This window comes from Oncorhynchus mykiss, chromosome 18 (assembly GCF_057628025.1).
Source record: "Oncorhynchus mykiss isolate SJ-2025 chromosome 18, ASM5762802v1, whole genome shotgun sequence".
NCBI classification, from domain to species: Eukaryota; Metazoa; Chordata; class Actinopteri; order Salmoniformes; family Salmonidae; genus Oncorhynchus; species Oncorhynchus mykiss.
Window position 1 is genome coordinate 28,248,232 of NC_143039.1, and position 20,629 is coordinate 28,268,860.

The 20,629-nt window shown below is 42.2% G+C and overlaps 1 protein-coding gene across 2 annotated transcripts in view; it reads left to right on the forward strand.

The window, feature by feature from the left end:
• LOC110495797 (fidgetin-like) overlaps nucleotides 1-20,629 on the forward strand; it is a 39,777-nt gene that overhangs the window by 12,471 nt on the left and 6,677 nt on the right. The gene's annotated exons all lie outside the window — the stretch shown is intronic.

The following is a 20,629-nucleotide window of genomic DNA, read 5'->3' on the forward strand; positions in this document are numbered from 1 at the left end:
GCTACTAGACTCGCTTATCTCTGTTTCCATTCATTCTCTCTGTCTTTTCTTCGCTCTACCACTGTTTGGCTATTCTCAGTGGATGAGTGCTTCAGGGGATATTGCTTACCGGAAAGTGTTTGTGTTTGTGTGTGTGTGTGTGTGTGTGTGTGTGTGTGTGTGTGTGTGTGTGTGTGTGTGTGTGTGTGTGTGTGTGTGTGTGTGTGTGTGTGTGTGGAGAGAGAGGAGATATTTTGGCCAATGAACCCTTGTTTAGCTCCATCCTCCAGCTCTGTTTTCTTGGAGTGAGTAAGTGCTCCCCAGGGAGAGAGGGCCGTAGTTTACCCAGGCTTAATGCACACGCACACACACACACACACACACACACACACACACACTGGCTCAGTGATGTGTGTTGCTGTGGGATAGAAAACAAAAGTAATCTTAACAGATTCCCATTTGGACACGGCCTCATAGCCTCATTTTACTTGGCTGAAGTCAATTTAGGACTATGTTTGGATAGCTAACTTAATACACAGTTCAAAATTGCCCCCGCCCCTATAATAAGGCCCATAGCAAAATGTTATATGTAATTCCCTACAGGTACCTGTCTGAGCTAGTCTAGCTGGGCTAGGATGTTGTAATTCACTACATGTTGTCATGTACAAATCTTCCCAGCGTGAAATAGTTCCCAATCGTTCTGATTCTGAAGTCATGTTGTAAACATTTTCACAGCGTGGAAATGTTCCCAGTCAATAATTGCACGCGCATCTGTGTGGGTGGCTGAGCTCGTGCATATGTTTCTCTCACACCTCCTCGCCCTTGATTAGCTGTAAACTGGTCAAAATGACTTGTTCTCAGAGATGTGCAGTTTTAATTTGTTTGTATAGCTAACTAACTAACTAACGAACAAATATATGCACTGTCAATCGAAAACGTAGGCCCCAAGTCTTTGCAATCGCAAAAAATCTCTCCTTTCATCAACCCTCAGCACTTTGGCATGTGAGTCCGGGTATTTATATGCTGACCTCACGCCTCAACAAGCTTCTGATTGGTCAAAGTCAATACTCCTGGCCACCATTGACTGGCAGATGTGCGAAGCAAATGTGCATGCCCACAGAACAGTTTTAGAGGCCGAGGCAAGGTGTGAAAGAAACATCCACACGAGCTCAGCCATCCACATAAAAAGATGAGCTCAGCCATCCACAAAAGAGATGAGCTCAGCCATCCACAACAAGAGATGAGCTCAGCCATCCATATAAAGAGATGAGCTCAGCCATCCACAAAAAGAGATGCCCTCATCCATCCACAAAAAGAGATGAGCTCAGCCATCCACATAAAGAGATGAGCTCAGCCATCCACAACAAGAGATGCCCTCAGCCATCCACAAAAAGAGATGCCCTCAGCCATCCACATAAAGAGATGAGCTCAGCCATCCACATAAAGAGATGCCCTCAGCCATCCACATAAAGAGATGAGCTCAGCCATCCACAACAAGAGATGCCCTCAGCCATCCACAAAAAGAGATGCCCTCAGCCATCCACATAAAGAGATGAGCTCAGCCATCCACAAAAAGAGATGAGCTCAGCCATCCACAAAAAGAGATGAGCTCAGCCATCCACATAAAGAGATGTGCATGCAATTATTTAACTGGGAACATTTTCGCGCTGGGAGAAATAGTACAGCACGACGTCACAATCAGGACACAATCAAAACGATTGAGAACTATTTCACACTGGGAAGATTATTACATGACACAGGAACCTGTGTGAGCTAAGCTAGCTGAGCAACATGCTAGTCCAGCGAGCATTGCTCACCTGGTACTCTACCCTGCACCTTAGAGACCTCTGCCCTATGCACATGGTCATTGAACACTGGTCACTTGAATAATGTTTACGTAATGTTTTACCCACTTCATATCTATATACTGTATTCTAGTCAAGGCTCATCCTATATAACTACTGCCGTACACACCTTTGCTATTCATATACTGTCCATACTGTCTATACACAACATTATATACATATACACTGTATATATTTATACTCCCGACTCTGACATTGCTCTTTCTTTTTCTTAATTTCTTTCTTTTTATTTTGGGGATTTTTGTGTATTGTTTCGTATTGTTACGTATATTGCACTGTTGGAGCATGAGCATTTTGCTGCACCTGCGATACCATCTGCAAAATATGTCTAGCAACCAATAACATTTGATTTGATTTGTAATTGGGTGTGAGCTAGGCTAGCATGGTTATCATGTTGTAATTGGTCTAATGTGTAGAGCTAGGCTAGCTGGGCTATCATGTTGTAATTGGGTTAATGTGTAGAGCTAGGCTAGCATGTTTTAATTGGGCTAATGTGTAGAGCTAGGCTAGCTGGGCTAGCATGTTGTAATTGGGTTAATGTGTACCTTGTCTTCGAGGGTCAGTCAAGTGAGCGTGTCAGTGTGGTGTGTCGCATTTCCTTTCCTTTATTTTACTTTCCTCTCTCATGCTCTCTCTTTCTGTTAGCCTCTCTCTCTCTCTCACTGATTGTCTGAAAGTGTGATCACAGTAAGGTAGGAGATGACTGACTTATTGCAGTACTGTGTTGTCCAGAGGAAGGGGGTAGACGTTGCCCATAGCAACTGATTTTGGGTCAGTTATTTTCACCAAAGCTAATGATGTCATCTCCTCAGCACCGTTAAGGTTCATTACACTCTTTCACTTTGACCCTTGCGAAGCCATTTCAGACGTTCTCATTCAAATCAATGTCCTTGTTTTTTGAAGTGAGATACTGGTCAACTGTTTGATGGTGCTCACAAGAAAAGTGTATTTCTAATATCCGCTTTATACTGGTTTATCTGTAGTACAGCTTAGACCACTCTAACATCTATTGGGTACATTAACAGTGAATGTGATTAAAGCCAGAGATCGATAGAGACTGACACACTGCTGGTGGGTGTCACCAGAGGTGTGTGTGTGTTTGTGTGCTCGTGCGTGTGTGTGTGTGTGTGTGTGTGTGTGTGTGTGTGTGTGTGTGTGTGTGTGTGTGTGTGTGTGTGTGTGTGTGTGTGTGTGTGTGTGTGTGTGTGTGTGTGTGTGTGTGTCACGGTGCACCCAACCCAAGTAATGGGAGAGCAGACGCTGCCTGTTAACAGGCCTACAGCTGCTGTCAGGCACTCTCTCTAACTCTGTTAGGGCCCTTATTGATTGCTCATTATTACTGTTCCCTGAAAGATGAGCTTCCCTTATGATTACATTAAATCTGCTCTCTCTTATTCCTCTGAGACACCGTCTGGCTTATTGCTACCCCCCATCACGTTCCAACCTCCTAGATGCCATATTAAGGAGGAGGTAGGTATTTTGTAATCGCCGCGGTTTTGACTGTTTAGTTCGATGCTTCCAAATACCTGTCTGGAAATTGTTTGAGGAATTGACTAGCCTGGTCTCTCTGTGAAATGGAAATAAGCGATGATTGATATTCTTTTTTGTCAATTGTAATTATACTTTTTCCAAACTTACAATAATGATTTTTTTAGATTTCCTTCCAACTCATTTGATGTCATTAGTCATTGTTCAACAAAAGGGAAAATAGAGGATAGGAGATGAAATAATGACTAATGGCACATTGACACTAAGAAAATAGTTTTAAAAATGAAGCAAGTATCTGTGTCTTTCCTCTTTCTGTGCTGTGATATCACGAGTGAGTTGTCTGAAATATGGATCCGTCAGTCACGGGCTGGTTCTTTTAAAGTTTGGACTTTTCCAAATCTACCCCTCGGTCTCAGAGCTGTATCAGAAGCCATCTTATCACTCAGTCCCAATGAATTATTCAAAGGAATCGACTGCGTCAGTTCAGTCTCAGGACCTGTGATGATGTTACGCTGACTGCCTAGCTGGCTTGATATTCACTCAGAGAACTGAAATGGATGTCCTCATAGAGTCAAACGAACAGCTCATTCCAACTTCCAAAGACACAAATGTCTCGGGAGTAAAGAGACTGAAATATGTGTGCTGTAGTTTGGTTGGTGTTATTTATATTTTGAGTGTGTGTGTGTGTGTGTGTGTGTTGCAGCTCCTCAGCGGTAGACTGGGGAACGCTAGTGAGAATCTCTTGCCCCCCCGACACGTCTGGCTCAGTCTCAATGCCACAGATCGATGGCCATATTGATCCACTGTTTGAGTGTTTAGACAACCTGTGTGAATTCCACCAGAATGAAATCCACATTGAATTCAAAGTAGAGGTATTTTAGACTACAAAGGAGTCTGGAATTAACCAATGGCTTCGTCACATTTTACAAAATTGTAAAATATTATGAGCAATAATAAAGTAAACGCATTTTTCTTATTCAGTATAATTTCAGATGTGAATGAAAGAATTGCAAACGGTCAATAATGTCCTTTTATTTGGTGTGTCTGTATCCCTTCATGTAGATTTTTGTTGGATGAAAAACCCGCCCGAGCTGGCAGTGCCTGATGTGAAGTGTGAATGACTTGACACCTTTGACGATCCCATGCATTTACAGTTCAATATCGATGTTGGGGTTATTTCAGAACGGTGCTGTTCAGTAGTAGAGACAAGCTGTGCTCTGCTGACAGCAGTTTTTAATCTGAGCTGAACTCCTGTTTGGAGCGGGCCTCTCTGACCCCCATCTCACCAACACGCGGTCGCCCGGGCTTTTCCTCTTTTGGAGGATTGTCAGGGTGGCTATCGTCAGATAATTAGCAGCAGCAGAACTCTTAACTGGTGACTCCTCTCTCTGTTGGAGGGGTTTGCACTGTTGGCTATGGCAGTGGAGAATTTATTCTGACACAAACAACTATCAAGAAGGGCATGCATTTGATGCACGCACGCACGCATGCACACACACACATTCATTCACAAGCAGTGTCACTTTGACAGCCATGCCTGGCTCGTCTGTCAAAAGCTTAACGTCACCGTGTCTGCCGCAGCACACACACACAGACACAGACACAGACACAGAGACACACACACACACACACACACACACACACACACACACACACACTCACACACACACACTCACACAGACACACAGACACACACACACACACACTCACACACACACTCACACAGACAGAAAGCCAGTGACAACAGAGAAAGTGAAACATTGTTGGGAATCTGCTTGCGTTTTCTAACATTCAGGAGGATATCAGTGGCTGGTGTTATATAACCATTCAAGAGGAAACTCTGGTTCCACTGTTGTCCGAAGGTTAAAAGTTATGTGACAAAACGTAACAAAGATAACAGTAATTGTAGAAATTTCTTGTCTGTTAAATGTACCAAATTGGCTTTAATTGACATTTGATTTTGATGAAAAATATTTTTCAATAGCTTTAGTGTTTATGATGTTGATGGATTATCTAATGAGAGATCACTGCTGTTTGTATCATGGCTGTGCACCCCCCAAGTCGACACCACACTGGCACTCAAGGAATTACACAGGAATATGAACAAATTGGAAACAGCAAACAGCATATCTTGAGGCCACATTCGTTGTAGCCGGGGACTTTAACAAAATAAATTGAAGGAAAGTTTTCCCAAAATTCCACCAACACATCTCTTGCCTCTTGCAGGAAAAATACGTTGGACTATTGTTATTCTCCATTCCGAGATGGATACAAAGCCCTCCTTTAACCCCCTTCGGAAAATCAGACCACACCTTTATCCTGCTCCTGCAAGTCTACAAGCAAAAATTAAAGCAGCCATGGAAAAAGCCATGGTAAGATTTGTAAAATGCTGGTCTGACCAATCAGAATTTATGCTACAAGACTGGGAAATGTTCTGGTTTGCCTCTGACAATAACATCAATAAGTATACAGACTCAGTCACGGGGTTCATCAGGAAATGCATAGAGGATGTTATCCCATCAATGACTATTCACACACATCCAAAACAGAAGCTGTAGTTCAATAGCAACATCCGTGCAAAACTGAGAGTGTGGACCAACGCATTCAAATTGGATATCTGGGAATATGGATGAATACAATAAGACCAGCTACGACCTACAGAAATAAATCAAAAGACGAAAAAAGACAGTACGGGGATTACATTTCGCCTGCGCTAACGCTAGGCGAATGTGGCAAGGACTACAAACCATTACGGACTACAAGGGAATAACTAGCAGCACTGCGAACACAGATGCCTTTCTCCTAGACAATCTAAACAACTTCTACTGTATGCTCGTTTCGAGGCAATCAACACTGATCCTTCTACAAGGCTGCTGTAGAGGACTGAACGAACATCGAACATCCACTTTCAAGCATAACAACAATGATTTGTTCTCTGTGAATAAATGTATTTTTCTCCTCCTGATTTGCTTTGGGGTCTGTATTGTTGAAGATTAACATCAACAGCTAAAACCCTGTAGCACTCACTTCTGTCATCATGAAGTGCTTCAAGAGGCTGGTCAAGGACCATATCAGCTCCACCTTACCTGACACCCTGGACCCACTCAGATCCACAGATGATGCAATCGCCATTGTGCTACACACTACCCTGTCCCACCTGGACAAGAGGAACACCTATGTGAGAATGCTGTTCATTGACTACAGCTCGTGGACTACAGGAAACAGGGGGAGGAGAACTCCCCTATTGTCATTGACAGGGCTGCAATGGAGAGGGTCAAAAGCTTCAAGTTCCTCAGAGAACCTGACATGGTCCAATTACACTACCACCATAGGCACCTGAAGAAATTTGGCATGGGCCCTCAGATCCTAATGAAGTTCTACAGCTGCACAATCCACACCCTGGTACGGCAACTGCTTCGCCGAAAACCAGAAGGCCCTACAGAGGACCTACTACATCCCGGCGGGCGACCTTCCTGCCTTCCAGGACATCTACACCAGGCGGTGCCTGAGGAAGGCCCAAAAGATCATCAAGGACTCCAGTCACCCGAGCCAAAGACTTTTCACTCTGTTACCATCTGGCAAGCGGTATCGGAATATCGGTTCCCGAACCAACAGGCTCCACGACAGCTTCTACCACCAGGCCATCAGACTGCTGAAAAACTCAACCTAGCTGTCTCCCTGGATAGACCTGCACCGGAGAGACTATATATGGAACATTGCACTGACTACCCACATATCCAACCCTCAAACACAAACACATACACACAAACACCCATAAACATACACACAGAAGCACACACACACACACACACACACACACACACACACACACACACACACACACACACACACACACACACACACACACACACACACAGTCAACGCTGTTGTTCTATTAAATTCTATTGATCTCACTACCCCCTTTATATGAGTAAATACAGTGTAAATCCATTCCATTATGCAACTAACTCTTCAATTACTTCTGCTATTTTGGACTCTTCTGATTGTCACTGGTTAATGTACTGCATTGTTATTATTGATCACTGGTTAATGTACTGCATTGTTATCATTGATCACTGGTTAATGTACTGCATTGTTATTATTGATCACTGGGTAATGTACTGCATTGTTATTCTTGATCACTGGTTAATGTACTGCATTGTTATTATTGATCACTGGTTAATGTACTGCATTGTTATTATTGATCACTGGTTAATGTACTGCATTGTTATTATTGATCCCTGGTTAATGTACTGCATTGTTATTATTGATCACTGGTTAATGTACTGTATTGTTGAGGGAGCTAGGACATAAGCATTTCGCTGCACCTTTTATACCTGTTGTAAATTACGTTTGGGACAAATACATTTGATTTGATTTGACCATGAGATGTATGCATATGTTGATATTCTGTCTTATTTAGTACCTACGGGCCGTGAATCTAATGGCCTGTTCTGTGATTTCGTTGTGTTTGTACGCGTCGTCGTGTGGATTATTCTCTGACTACTACATTAGAATAATGAGCGGGGAAAGAGCCTTTCTCTTCGTGTGTCTCTTTGTGCTGCCGCGGTAACGACCCCGTGAATAGTTCTTTTTGGATGACCTATCAAAGTATTCTCTCCCCAAGCACCCAATAGATGGTACTTCCAGAAATGAGTCACTTGAAAATGCTCATCGTCCAACACCGTATAAGGTAATGGATGGTTATCACACTCCATTTCCCTGCCTCCTCACCCACACAAATGCAGCGCTCTTGAAATATGATGCATCTTCTGTGCTTAGCAGGCACTTAATGTCTGAAAGCAACCTGTTTCTCGTTGATTTACTGACCGCAACGGTAAAAAAAGAGTGCGCCTCGCCGCTTGTTCACTCAATAATTATCTCATTTTATTTACGCAGACAGACAGCTTTAGACGAGGTGAGAGGCTTCCCCTCCATTATCTGTAGGTGGGCCTCTCTCTCTGTCTTTCAACTACACCCCCTCATTAGTCCACAGTCCCTTAATGACGTCCTCCTCGTCGAGGACTTTTCCAAGTTTCGATTTCACGAGGCACACACAGTGCACATAGACATGTAGGCACGGATGTGCAACACACACACACACGCACGCACGCAAGCACGCACGCACGCACACACACACACACACACACACACACATTCCACCTGTGTTAAAAACTAAACGTTGAACTAAATGACACAATGACTCTCCTCTGCCGGTCGTCCAATCAATGTGGTTTCTAAAAGGATTAGGGCCTTCAGTCTGAAATCTATTTTAATTACTTAACCAACAGGTAAACAAAGTCGCGGTGGCACCGCCGGTATAGATCCAGGCGTCTGGAGTGTATCAATACCACCTAGCCCTGTGTTAACCCCACAGGCCCCCCAAAGAAAGGAGATCTTGGGCCCCTCCCAAATGGTACCTTATTACCTATAAAGTGCACTATGTTTGACCAGGGCCCATATGGCACTGGTGGAAAGTAGTGCACTGTATAGGGAATAGGGTGCCATTTGGAACAAAGTCCTGGACTACGCCACCAGAAGGATCCCATCACCTCTAACAGGTTTAGAATATATGTAGATGAGGTCCCTCAGCAGTGGCTTACTGTTTTCTACCATCCTGAGAATGTCAGCACATACTGGGGACATATTAGGACATGTCCATGCTTGTTAAGATGAATCTGCAGGATTGCAGTTAGTGTGTGTTCGTGTGTGGTGTGTGTTGGAGATGAGGGAGGAGTAAGATTATGTTGGCTAACAGCAGTGAAAGGCGTTGTCGGTGTTAACGCTGGGTTAAAATGATCTGGTGTCTTGTCTCAGTGTGCTACAGGCCCGGTGTGTGTTTATGTATGTGTGTGCTGTGTCTTTGAGAATACCATCGTGGGTATAACCGGGTGATTAGGCGCGGTGCGCCAGTCACAGGAAATGGACTGTCTAAAGGACGGGCCCGACTGCATTAAAGATGAATGGCGAGATGCTAGGGCGTAAGCGTCCCCGTGTCGCCGCGGCGGCGGCTTAGAGCTCACTCTGAATATCTCTCAATTTCCCCCCTGACTGACACGTGAAGCCATGCACAATTTCCTTGATCCGGAGCATTTGTTTAACTGCGCTCTCCGTTTAACCCAGAGCTCCGATAGTATGTCTAGTAAAAGGCAATTTATCCAGTGTCAATTTATTATACAGCTCAGGGGAAAGTGTCACTATATTTGCCTAGGTAGATTTGTTTGTGCTCAATGGAGTAATAAAAAGTGTCTGTATTGTCATGTGTCTGTATTGCCATGTGTCTGTATTGCCATGTGTCTGTATCGCCATGTGTCTGTATTGTCATGTGTCTGTATTGTCATGTGTCTGTATTGCCATGTGTCTGTATTGCCATGTGTCTGTATCGCCATGTGTCTGTATTGTCATGTGTCTGTATTGTCATGTGTCTGTATTGCCATGTGTCTGTATTGCCATGTGTCTGTATCGCCATGTGTCTGTATTGTCATATGTCTGTATTGTCATGTGTCTGTATTGCCATGTGTCTGTATTGCCATGTGTCTGTATTGTCATGTGTCTGAATTGTCATGTGTCTGTATTGCCATGTGTCTGTATTGCCATGTGTCTGTATTGTCATGTGTCTGTATTGCCATGTGTCTGTATTGCCATGTGTCTGTATTGTCATGGGACATGGACTTTTCGTAACATTAGATCACTTTTAAGGTCTGAAACATCTGGCAAACTTTTACTGGAGAGTGAACTATCACTTTAACTATCCCTGAAAGCATCTGGCAAACTGTTACTGGAGAGTGAACTATCACTTTAACTATCCCTGAAAACATCTGGCAAACTGTTACTGGAGAGTGAACTATCACTTTAACTATCCCTGAAAACATCTGGCAAACTGTTACTGGAGAGTGAACTATCACTTTAACTATCCCTGAAAGCATCTGGCAAACTGTTACTGGAGAGTGAACTATCACTTTAACTATCCCTGAAAGCATCTGGCAAACTGTTACTGGAGAGTGAACTATCACTTTAACTATCCCTGAAAACATCTGGCAAACTGTTACTGGAGAGTGAACTATCACTTTAACTATCACTGAAAACATCTGGAAAACTGTTCCTGGAGAGTGAACTATCACTTTAACTATCCCTGAAAACATCTAGCAAACTGTTACTGGAGAGTGAACTATCACTTTAACTATCCCTGAAAACATCTGGCAAACTGTTACTGGAGAGTGAACTATCACTTTAACTATCCCTGAAAGCATCTGGCAAACTGTTACTGGAGAGTGAACTATCACTTTAACTATCCCTGAAAGCATCTGGCAAACTGTTACTGGAGAGTGAACTATCACTTTAACTATCCCTGAAAGCATCTGGCAAACTGTTACTGGAGAGTGAACTATCACTTTAACTATCCCTGAAAGCATCTGGCAAACTGTTACTGGAGAGTGAACTATCACTTTAACTATCCCTGAAAGGATCTGGCAAACTGTTACTGGAGAGTGAACTATCACTTTAACTATCCCTGAAAACATCTGGCAAACTGTTACTGGAGAGTGAACTATCACTTTAACTATCCCTGAAAACATCTGGCAAACTGTTACTGGAGAGTGAACTATCACTTTAACTATCCCTGAAAACATCTGGCAAACTGTTACTGGAGAGTGAACTATCACTTTAACTATCCCTGAAAGCATCTGGCAAACTGTTACTAGAGAGTGAACTATCACTTTAACTATCCCTGAAAGCATCTGGCAAACTGTTACTGGAGAGTGAACTATCACTTTAACTATCCCTGAAAGCATCTGGCAAACTGTTACTGGAGAGTGAACTATCACTTTAACTATCCCTGAAAACATCTGGCAAACTGTTACTGGAGAGTGAACTATCACTTTAACTATCCCTGAAAGCATCTGGCAAACTGTTACTGGAGAGTGAACTATCACTTTAACTATCCCTGAAAGCATCTGGCAAACTGTTACTGGAGAGTGAACTATCACTTTAACTATCCCTGAAAGCATCTGGCAAACTGTTACTGGAGAGTGAACTATCACTTTAACTATCACTGAAAGCATCTGGCAAACTGTTACTGGAGAGTGAACTATCACTTTAACTATCCCTGAAAGCATCTGGCAAACTGTTACTGGAGAGTGAACTATCATTTTAACTATCCCTGAAAACATCTGGCAAACTGTTACTGGAGAATGAACTATCACTTTAACTATCCCTGAAAACATCTGGCAAAATGTTACTGGAGAGTGAACTATCACTTTAACTATCCCTGAAAGCATCTGGCAAACTGTTACTGGAGAGTGAACTACCACTTTAACTATCCCTGAAAGCATCTGGCAAACTGTTACTGGAGAGTGAACTATCACTTTAACTATCCCTGAAAGCATCTGGAAAACTGTTACTGGAGAGTGAACTATCACTTTAACTATCCCTGAAAACATCTGGCAAACTGTTACTGGAGAGTGAACTATCACTTTAACTATCCCTGAAAACATCTGGCAAACTGTTACTGGAGAGTGAACTATCACTTTAACTATCCCTGAAAGCATCTGGCAAACTGTTACTGGAGAGTGAACTATCACTTTAACTATCCCTGAAAGCATCTGGCAAACTGTTACTGGAGAGTGAACTATCACTTTAACTATCCCTGAAAGGATCTGGCAAACTGTTACTGGAGAGTGAACTATCACTTTAACTATCCCTGAAAACATCTGGCAAACTGTTACTGGAGAGTGAACTATCACTTTAACTATCCCTGAAAACATCTGGCAAACTGTTACTGGAGAGTGAACTATCACTTTAACTATCCCTGAAAACATCTGGCAAACTGTTACTGGAGAGTGAACTATCACTTTAACTATCCCTGAAAGCATCTGGCAAACTGTTACTGGAGAGTGAACTATCACTTTAACTATCCCTGAAAGCATCTGACAAACTGTTACTGGAGAGTGAACTATCACTTTAACTATCCCTGAAAGCATCTGGCAAACTGTTACTGGAGAGGGAACTATCACTTTAACTATCCCTGAAAACATCTGGCAAACTGTTACTGGAGAGTGAACTATCACTTTAACTATCCCTGAAAACATCTGGCAAACTGTTACTGGAGAGTGAACTATCACTTTAACTATCCCTGAAAACATCTGGCAAACTGTTACTGGAGAGTGAACTATCACTTTAACTATCCCTGAAAGCATCTGGCAAACTGTTACTGGAGAGTGAACTATCACTTTAACTATCCCTGAAAGCATCTGGCAAACTGTTACTGGAGAGTGAACTATTACTTTAACTATCCCTTAAAACATCTGGCAAACTGTTACTGGAGAGTGAACTATCACTTTAACTATCCCTGAAAACATCTGGCAAACTGTTACTGGAGAGTGAACTATCACTTTAACTATCCCTGAAAGCATCTGGCAAACTGTTACTGGAGAGTGAACTATCACTTTAACTATCCCTGAAAGCATCTGGCAAACTGTTACTGGAGAGTGAACTATCACTTTAACTATCCCTGAAAGCATCTGGCAAACTGTTACTGGAGAGTGAACTATCACTTTAACTATCCCTGAAAACATCTGGCAAACTGTTACTGGAGAGTGAACTATCACTTTAACTATCCCTGAAAGTATCTGGCAAACTGTTACTGGAGAGTGAACTATCACTTTAACTATCCCTGAAAACATCTGGCAAACTGTTACTGGAGAGTGAACTATCACTTTAACTATCCCTGAAAACATCTGGCAAACTGTTACTGGAGAGTGAACTATCACTTTAACTATCCCTGAAAGCATCTGGCAAACTGTTACTGGAGAGTGAACTATCACTTTAACTATCCCTTAAAACATCTGGCAAACTGTTACTGGAGAGTGAACTATCACTTTAACTATCCCTGAAAACATCTGGCAAACTGTTACTGGAGAGTGAACTATCACTTTAACTATCCCTGAAAACATCTGGCAAACTGTTACTGGAGAGTGAACTATCACTTTAACTATCCCTGAAAGCATCTGGCAAACTGTTACTGGAGAGTGAACTATCACTTTAACTATCCCTGAAAGCATCTGGCAAACTGTTACTGGAGAGTGAACTATCACTTTAACTATCCCTGAAAACATCTGGCAAACTGTTACTGGAGAGTGAACTATCACTTTAACTATCCCTGAAAACATCTGGAAAACTGTTACTGGAGAGTGAACTATCACTTTAACTATCCCTGAAAACATCTGGCAAACTGTTACTGGAGAGTGAACTATCACTTTAACTATCCCTGAAAGCATCTGGCAAACTGTTACTGGAGAGTGAACTATCACTTTAACTATCACTGAAAGCATCTGGCAAACTGTTACTGGAGAGTGAACTATCACTTTAACTATCACTGAAAGCATCTGGCAAACTGTTACTGGAGAGTGAACTATCACTTTAACTATCACTGAAAGCATCTGGCAAACTGTTACTGGAGAGTGAACTATCACTTTAACTATCCCTGAAAGCATCTGGCAAACTGTTACTGGAGAGTGAACTATCACTTTAACTATCCCTTAAAACATCTGGCAAACTGTTACTGGAGAGTGAACTATCACTTTAATTATCCCTGAAAACATCTGGCAAACTGTTACTGGAGAGTGAACTATCACTTTAACTATCCCTGAAAGCATCTGGCAAACTGTTACTGGAGAGTGAACTATCACTTTAACTATCCCTGAAAACATCTGGCAAACTGTTACTGGAGAGTGAACTATCACTTTAACTATCCCTGAAAGCATCTGGCAAACTGTTACTGGAGAGTGAACTATCACTTTAACTATCCCTGAAAACATCTGGCAAACTGTTACTGGAGAGTGAACTATCACTTTAACTATCCCTGAAAACATCTGGAAAACTGTTACTGGAGAGTGAACTATCACTTTAACTATCCCTGAAAACATCTGGCAAACTGTTACTGGAGAGTGAACTATCACTTTAACTATCCCTGAAAGCATCTGGCAAACTGTTACTGGAGAGTGAACTATCACTTTAACTATCCCTAAAAGCATCTGGCAAACTGTTACTGGAGAGTGAACTATCACTTTAACTATCCCTGAAAACATCTGGCAAACTGTTACTGGAGAGTGAACTATCACTTTAACTATCCCTGAAAACATCTGGCAAACTGTTACTGGAGAGTGAACTATCACTTTAACTATCCCTGAAAGCATCTGGCAAACTGTTACTGGAGAGTGAACTATCACTTTAACTATCCCTGAAAGCATCTGGCAAACTGTTACTGGAGAGTGAACTATCACTTTAACTTTCCCTGAAAGCATCTGGCAAACTGTTACTGGAGAGTGAACTATCACTTTAACTATCCCTGAAAGTCGGCAGGTTATAGTTTGTCGAGCAAATCCATACATGAGGGAGAACACGTGGTCCAAGTATTATTAGTAGGGATGAGGGATCCCCATATTACTAGGAATATTTAAAGGATATCGGTCGGATTTCCTAATATTACCTGTCACTCTGAATTTCCTGAATTCCAGTTGGTTTATATGTTTTTTTTAATATAAAATCTCAATTTCATTGATGACAGCTTATCTTTTGTGTCTGTATTGTCATGTGTCTGTATTGTCATGTGTCTGTATTGTCATGTGTCTGTTTTGTCATGTGTCTGTATTGTCATTTGTCTGTATTGTCATGTGTCTGTATTGAAAGTGGAAAGTCACTGCTTGCTGTCTGTGCTTTCAACTACTTCTGTTTTTGTTGCTGTTGTTTTCCCTCAGTGGAGTTGTTGTCATGGTAAGCCACTGAACAGCGGTTGGGCTTCAAAATGCATGCTTCAAAGACTGCAATGCTTGGTTTTTGTTTATCTTTACAGTTTCAGAAGAAATGAGGGAATGCTTGGTCTTTGCTTGGTCTGTGGGGATTCGGAACTAATTTGTCAGGCTTTGGGTTCAAGCTATTTTATTTTAATTTTGTTTGATACATATATTTCTGTTTTGGAAGGGATCTGTGGAGTGACAGATCATATTTTTTTGGGGGGGATGAAATGATCTGATCCTCAGACATTGGAATTTAAATATTCACGCGAGGTGTTCCAGCTCCATCTTCTCAGACACAAAGTACCTATTTAAATCTGCATTTACATACCAACAGACGAGAAACAAATACTTCAAAGATAACTTCATTTGTTTCTATCGTCTTTGAGGTTGAACCCCAGACTCCCAAGTCCTCGCTTTCTCTTCCGTTTCAAGCTCTATAAACAGGCAGCTTGATTCTAAGTGGAGTTTTCTGCCTGACAATCTATTGTATACAGGTACCCACATTTCTGAACAGCACTATGAGTAGTAGTGGGCCACCACACAATAGTTACCTTCATTAGAAGTACACAAGCGTTTATGAATCCAGATGACAACATTGATGCAATGTTATAGTTGGGTCATGCGCTAAGAGTCAAACTGTAACTTCTTAGCTTAGGGACCTGACAAATCAGTATTTGTAAGTGCAGAGGTTCAATCAATTAACCAAAACACTGAAGCAATTTTGATTGCAGTGTCTGACACTCATTCACGACTAATTACTTAATTAATTGCATTTTAGAGGGCTTAATCACATTATTTTACACGGCAGGTAGTGTGTGCCAATACGCCATCGCCACTGGCTTAGTAACAGTGTCAATGTGGCAGCCTCATTAACAAGGTGACACACATACCCCGGCATGCACGCACGTTACACACACACGCGCACGTTACACACACAATATCTCGCTGAATTCGAGGTTAAATTATGCCCTCTGCTCTATCGGACGAGGATATCAGTAATTGCTTGGACCATTTCCTCGTGAAATTGAATTGGTCTCTTATTCTCATTTGATGAAGTTAGATCACTTGCCAATCAGTTGCTGCCACAAATTCAGTCTTTCACCACATTTCATTTCAAAACCCGCCGCCGAACGTGTTCTGAATATATTGCGGCACACCTTGTTTTGGCGTGCATAATGCGAGATGACTCGTCGGAAGAGAAGGATCTTTGATGTGCGTTTGTTCACATGTCTGTCTCTGTAAACGCATGGATCTTAATTATGACAGGGCTGAAATAGGTCGCCCGCTCAAACACACTCTGTGTAGAATCACACAGCAGACGGACTTCAAAGAGCTCATTAGTGCTTTCTGAAGAGCTGTTTACCCCCCACACACGCACACGCACACACAGACACACACACACACACACACACACACACACACACACACACACACCCCTTTCTAATATGCAGCCACGTTCATGCCAATGTCCAGAAGCAGAAATGAGTTTGATTAGACCTTCTATATGACGGACTTGATGCTCTTAGGACGCATCCAAATGTTGTTGGATGTTGTTGCAGCTGAGTGCGTTAATGCTCGGCCAGACTCACACAATCTCACTCTCTCTCAGAGAGCGCACGCGCGCACACGCACACATGGTCATTCATGGTGATCCAAATTCAATCTTGCGTTAGATGTTGATATTTAGAATGTTTTCAATTCGAGAGGCATAAAAGTTTTTATAAGATTAGAGATGTGTGTATTCCATGTTTTAACCATCACATGGACAACAATGTACGATTCAAGAGCCAGTCTCAGGGCCTTATTCCATGTGTTTATGGAAGTGCATGAGGTTCAAAGCCTTGAGTTCAAACTCATATGCCCTCATCTGAATAACGGGAGAGTAATCAGTGTTACCTGATTTAAATAGTGCAAGTTATCATTTGGCCCTCATTTGCATAGTGGAGGTAATCACTGTGGATGCGTCTCAAATGGCACCCTATTCCCTATATATTGCACCTCTGGACCAGGGCCTATAGGGCTATGGTCAAAAGTAGTGCACTATGTAGGGAATAGGATACCATTGAGACGCGTGCTGTGGCTTTACATTAACCCCCTGATTGGAGAGATGAAGGCACTGATGGAGCCTGACACGTCTCTTAGAAGTGTTGGCTTTATTGAGGATGGAATTATAAAGATTCCATGTTTTCTAAATGGATTTAAATAAGATAGGAGTGATTGAGGTTTTCTATGTCAATATTACAGTGATAAAAGGGAGGTTAGGTGGTTGTTTTAAGTGGGCTGGAATTTGGAAGATTTGGAAGATGTGTTTTTTTTGCCGCGTAGAAGGTTGTGTGTGTGTGTGCGTGTGTGTGTGTGTGTTTTCTCTGTTGTTTTCTTGCCAAGTTGCCAGACTGGCACTGCATACCCTCTCTTTCACCCTCTATTCCCCCTATAGCTTCTCTCTCTCCCTTTGTCCCTCCCTCATCCCCCCTCTCTTTACCTCCTTCCCTCCTGTGTGTTTCTCTCCATTGACATGCTGGCAGCTGAACCGTGGTCCCCAGAGCGAGGCCCAGTACACAGTACTAGGAGTCAGACTATGAATTCTCCAACACAGGCAGGGAGGAGGGAGGGAGGGAGGCATCTCTAGTTAATAATAACACTGTGAGGAGAGAGACTACCTAGCATTCTGCTGTGAAGAGAGAGAGAGAGAGAGAGATGTTGTTAGGGTAGACCAGGGTATTGTGAGAAAGATTCAAGAAGATATACTGTTGTGTTGAAATATTGAAGGGCGATACTATATTTTTAAGAGAGTATAGAGACCGTGCTCTTAGAAGGGTATTTTTCTCTCGCAAACTGTTTCTACCATAACCTCTGAACTACTTAATACTCTGCTATCTACAATTGAAATGGTAATTCATCCAATAAATGACATTTAGCCCCAAAATTGAAATGCCATCGAAGTATTATAGAACTTTGGACAAATATTGCAGCTATCGTATAATGGTGCAATAGGGAGGTTTTTGAACCTCACAATTAGTGTAAAGGATGTGAGAAATATTGCAATAACCACCCACTTAGCTATCGGGTGTAATGTCTTGCTGGGTACAAGATATAACGTTCTCCATTAGCTGACCATGACAAATATTATTATGAACCGGAAAATCACAGAGTTGAGAAGAATATTTTCTGCTGATGCTTTTTTTAAATGTAAATGTATTTAAATCCGGATGCATTATGTTTTAGAGTTCTCAAATGAGCTCCATTGGCAAATGAATAACCTTCTGTTGTAAACTCCCATCCTTACCTAAACGTCAACTTTTTGACATTTAGGCAGTTAGTTTACTTCTGTGTCTAACCTCTAAGCCCAAAATATACGTTGAGTAAACATTCTAGTTGTATATTCAAACACGTTTTACTGTGCAGAAATGTCATTGTTTTACAAAACAAGAAAAGAATACAGATGCTATGTGAAGAATTATCAATCGCAACAATTATTCCCATCATGCAGCAGTTATTTTTCAGAAACCACTGTCGATGAAACGTCATGTCAATGAAACACACACACAGTTTATTGAACAATTTGATCCAGGCTAAAGTATTTCCAAGCCCTTTCTGTCCGTGGAGTTTCATATAGTCATTACAATAAGGAGCGTGACATGCGTGCCAGCCCCGGCAAGACTCCCCTCGGCTTAAACCTTGTAAATGAACACAATTAGCACATCGTCATCCTGCTAATTAGCTGCTGGTGTCTGGCGAGACGTCTGGGAGAGAGAATCAGAGAGGAGTCTGGGGAATTCCCCCGGCTCTATTACCAAACAAACACCATGCTACGCTGACACGCCGAACCTACTGGAGAAGTGTGTTTGTGAATATGTGTGTTAGCGAGTGTGTGTGTGCATGTTCACGCCAGTTCCACTTATAAAAAAAACCAAGAGGAACGTCGGTGGTATGGTAATTGTAAGACATGCAGTGCTTAAAGGGCCTCCGACAGTGGATTCATAAGACATGCTACTGAGACTGAAGAAAGGACAGAGGATGGTCATAAATGATCCTCATAATCCGCTGTGTGTTAAATCAAATCAAACAGAGTCCGATCTGAGAGGAGGCTCCTACGACGATGTGGGTCTGGCCTTTGATAGCACCATGCTTTGATAGTGAGATGACTGTGTGTGTGTGTGCGCGTGTGTATGTGTGCGTGCGTGCGTGCGTGTGTTAGTATTTGCAGATAGTCTTTGGGGATTATATAAAATAGTGGCTCTTGAGCCTCAGAGGCAACAAAGGGATCTAGGTGACTGAAGTGTGTGTGAGACGGAGCGAACGAGCCAGAGGCGGGGGGGAGAGAGAAAAAGGGATGAGGACAAAGATGGGAGGGGGTAATGAGAGAGGGTGGACAGGGAAAAGGAGCGAGAGAGAAAGGTAGGAGACGAATGGAGATGGAAAGGCAGAGCGAGAGAGAGAGAGAGAGAGAGAGAGGTGACGGGGTGGAGGTGCAGTCCGGCACTGTGCGGTGTATAGCGGAGGCCTCATACACAGGGTGTTGTAATTCATAGCCAGCTGTGGCTCTGTTGTGTGTGTGTGTGTATTGATGAAAGCAGCAGAACACTGCCGGCGGGGGGAGATTGCTTGCTGCACTAGGCGCGTTCTGAAACCATCTCCGGCCGCCTGAGATGAGAGAGGGATTATGGAGTGACCTGCCATGTCTGTGTCATATTGTTATGTGCAGGGTGCATTATTTTGTCCTAACCTGGTAGCAGCCAGCCCGGTCCCAAGGCAGAGAGGCGGTGTCCTTCATGTGATCTGTCATTACTCGTGTCATATTTACCATCCGTGTTCCAAGAAACAAAAGAAATGCGAGAGGCGAATTATATCAGACGACTTAAATGTGAAGAATTTTCGTTAGTTAGTCATTTTCATGAATATAATATTTGACATTTATTTAAAGATGCACCTTGCTGAAATCGCTTTGCCGTTTCCTGGCTGCAAAAATTATAATAGTTAGGGTTAGGTTTCATTTCAGTTTATGTGGCCAAACAAGCAAGTATAGTATAGAGAAGAATCATTGTACCATCTAAACCGCTGTGTAATATATTTTCCATAACCAAAATATTGTATTTTTAGCTGTTTGAAGCTGGTGAACAAAACCGAAAGTAAAAGACACAAAACCTAAGCTTAAGAACAGAAAGCATGAAAATAGCGCACATAGAACAGATCTACCGCTTCTTAGACTTGCTTTCAATGAGAATGTCAGATCTATAAAACACATTTCTATGTGAATTTGGTCGGGTCGCCCAAAAAGTGACATATTGCATCTTTAAGCCATTCACTAAATGAAACTGATGGACGTCAAATATAAAATCATTATTCACAGTAATTATTATTCAATATACAGTAGCACGTAATGTAAAATTTCATTAAACTAGAACACATCTTGCTCAGTAGTACATTAGTCATCATGGATGTTAATTATTGATCATGATGTGTGAATCATGTCATAAATGACCCACTGTATAACCTCATAAATGA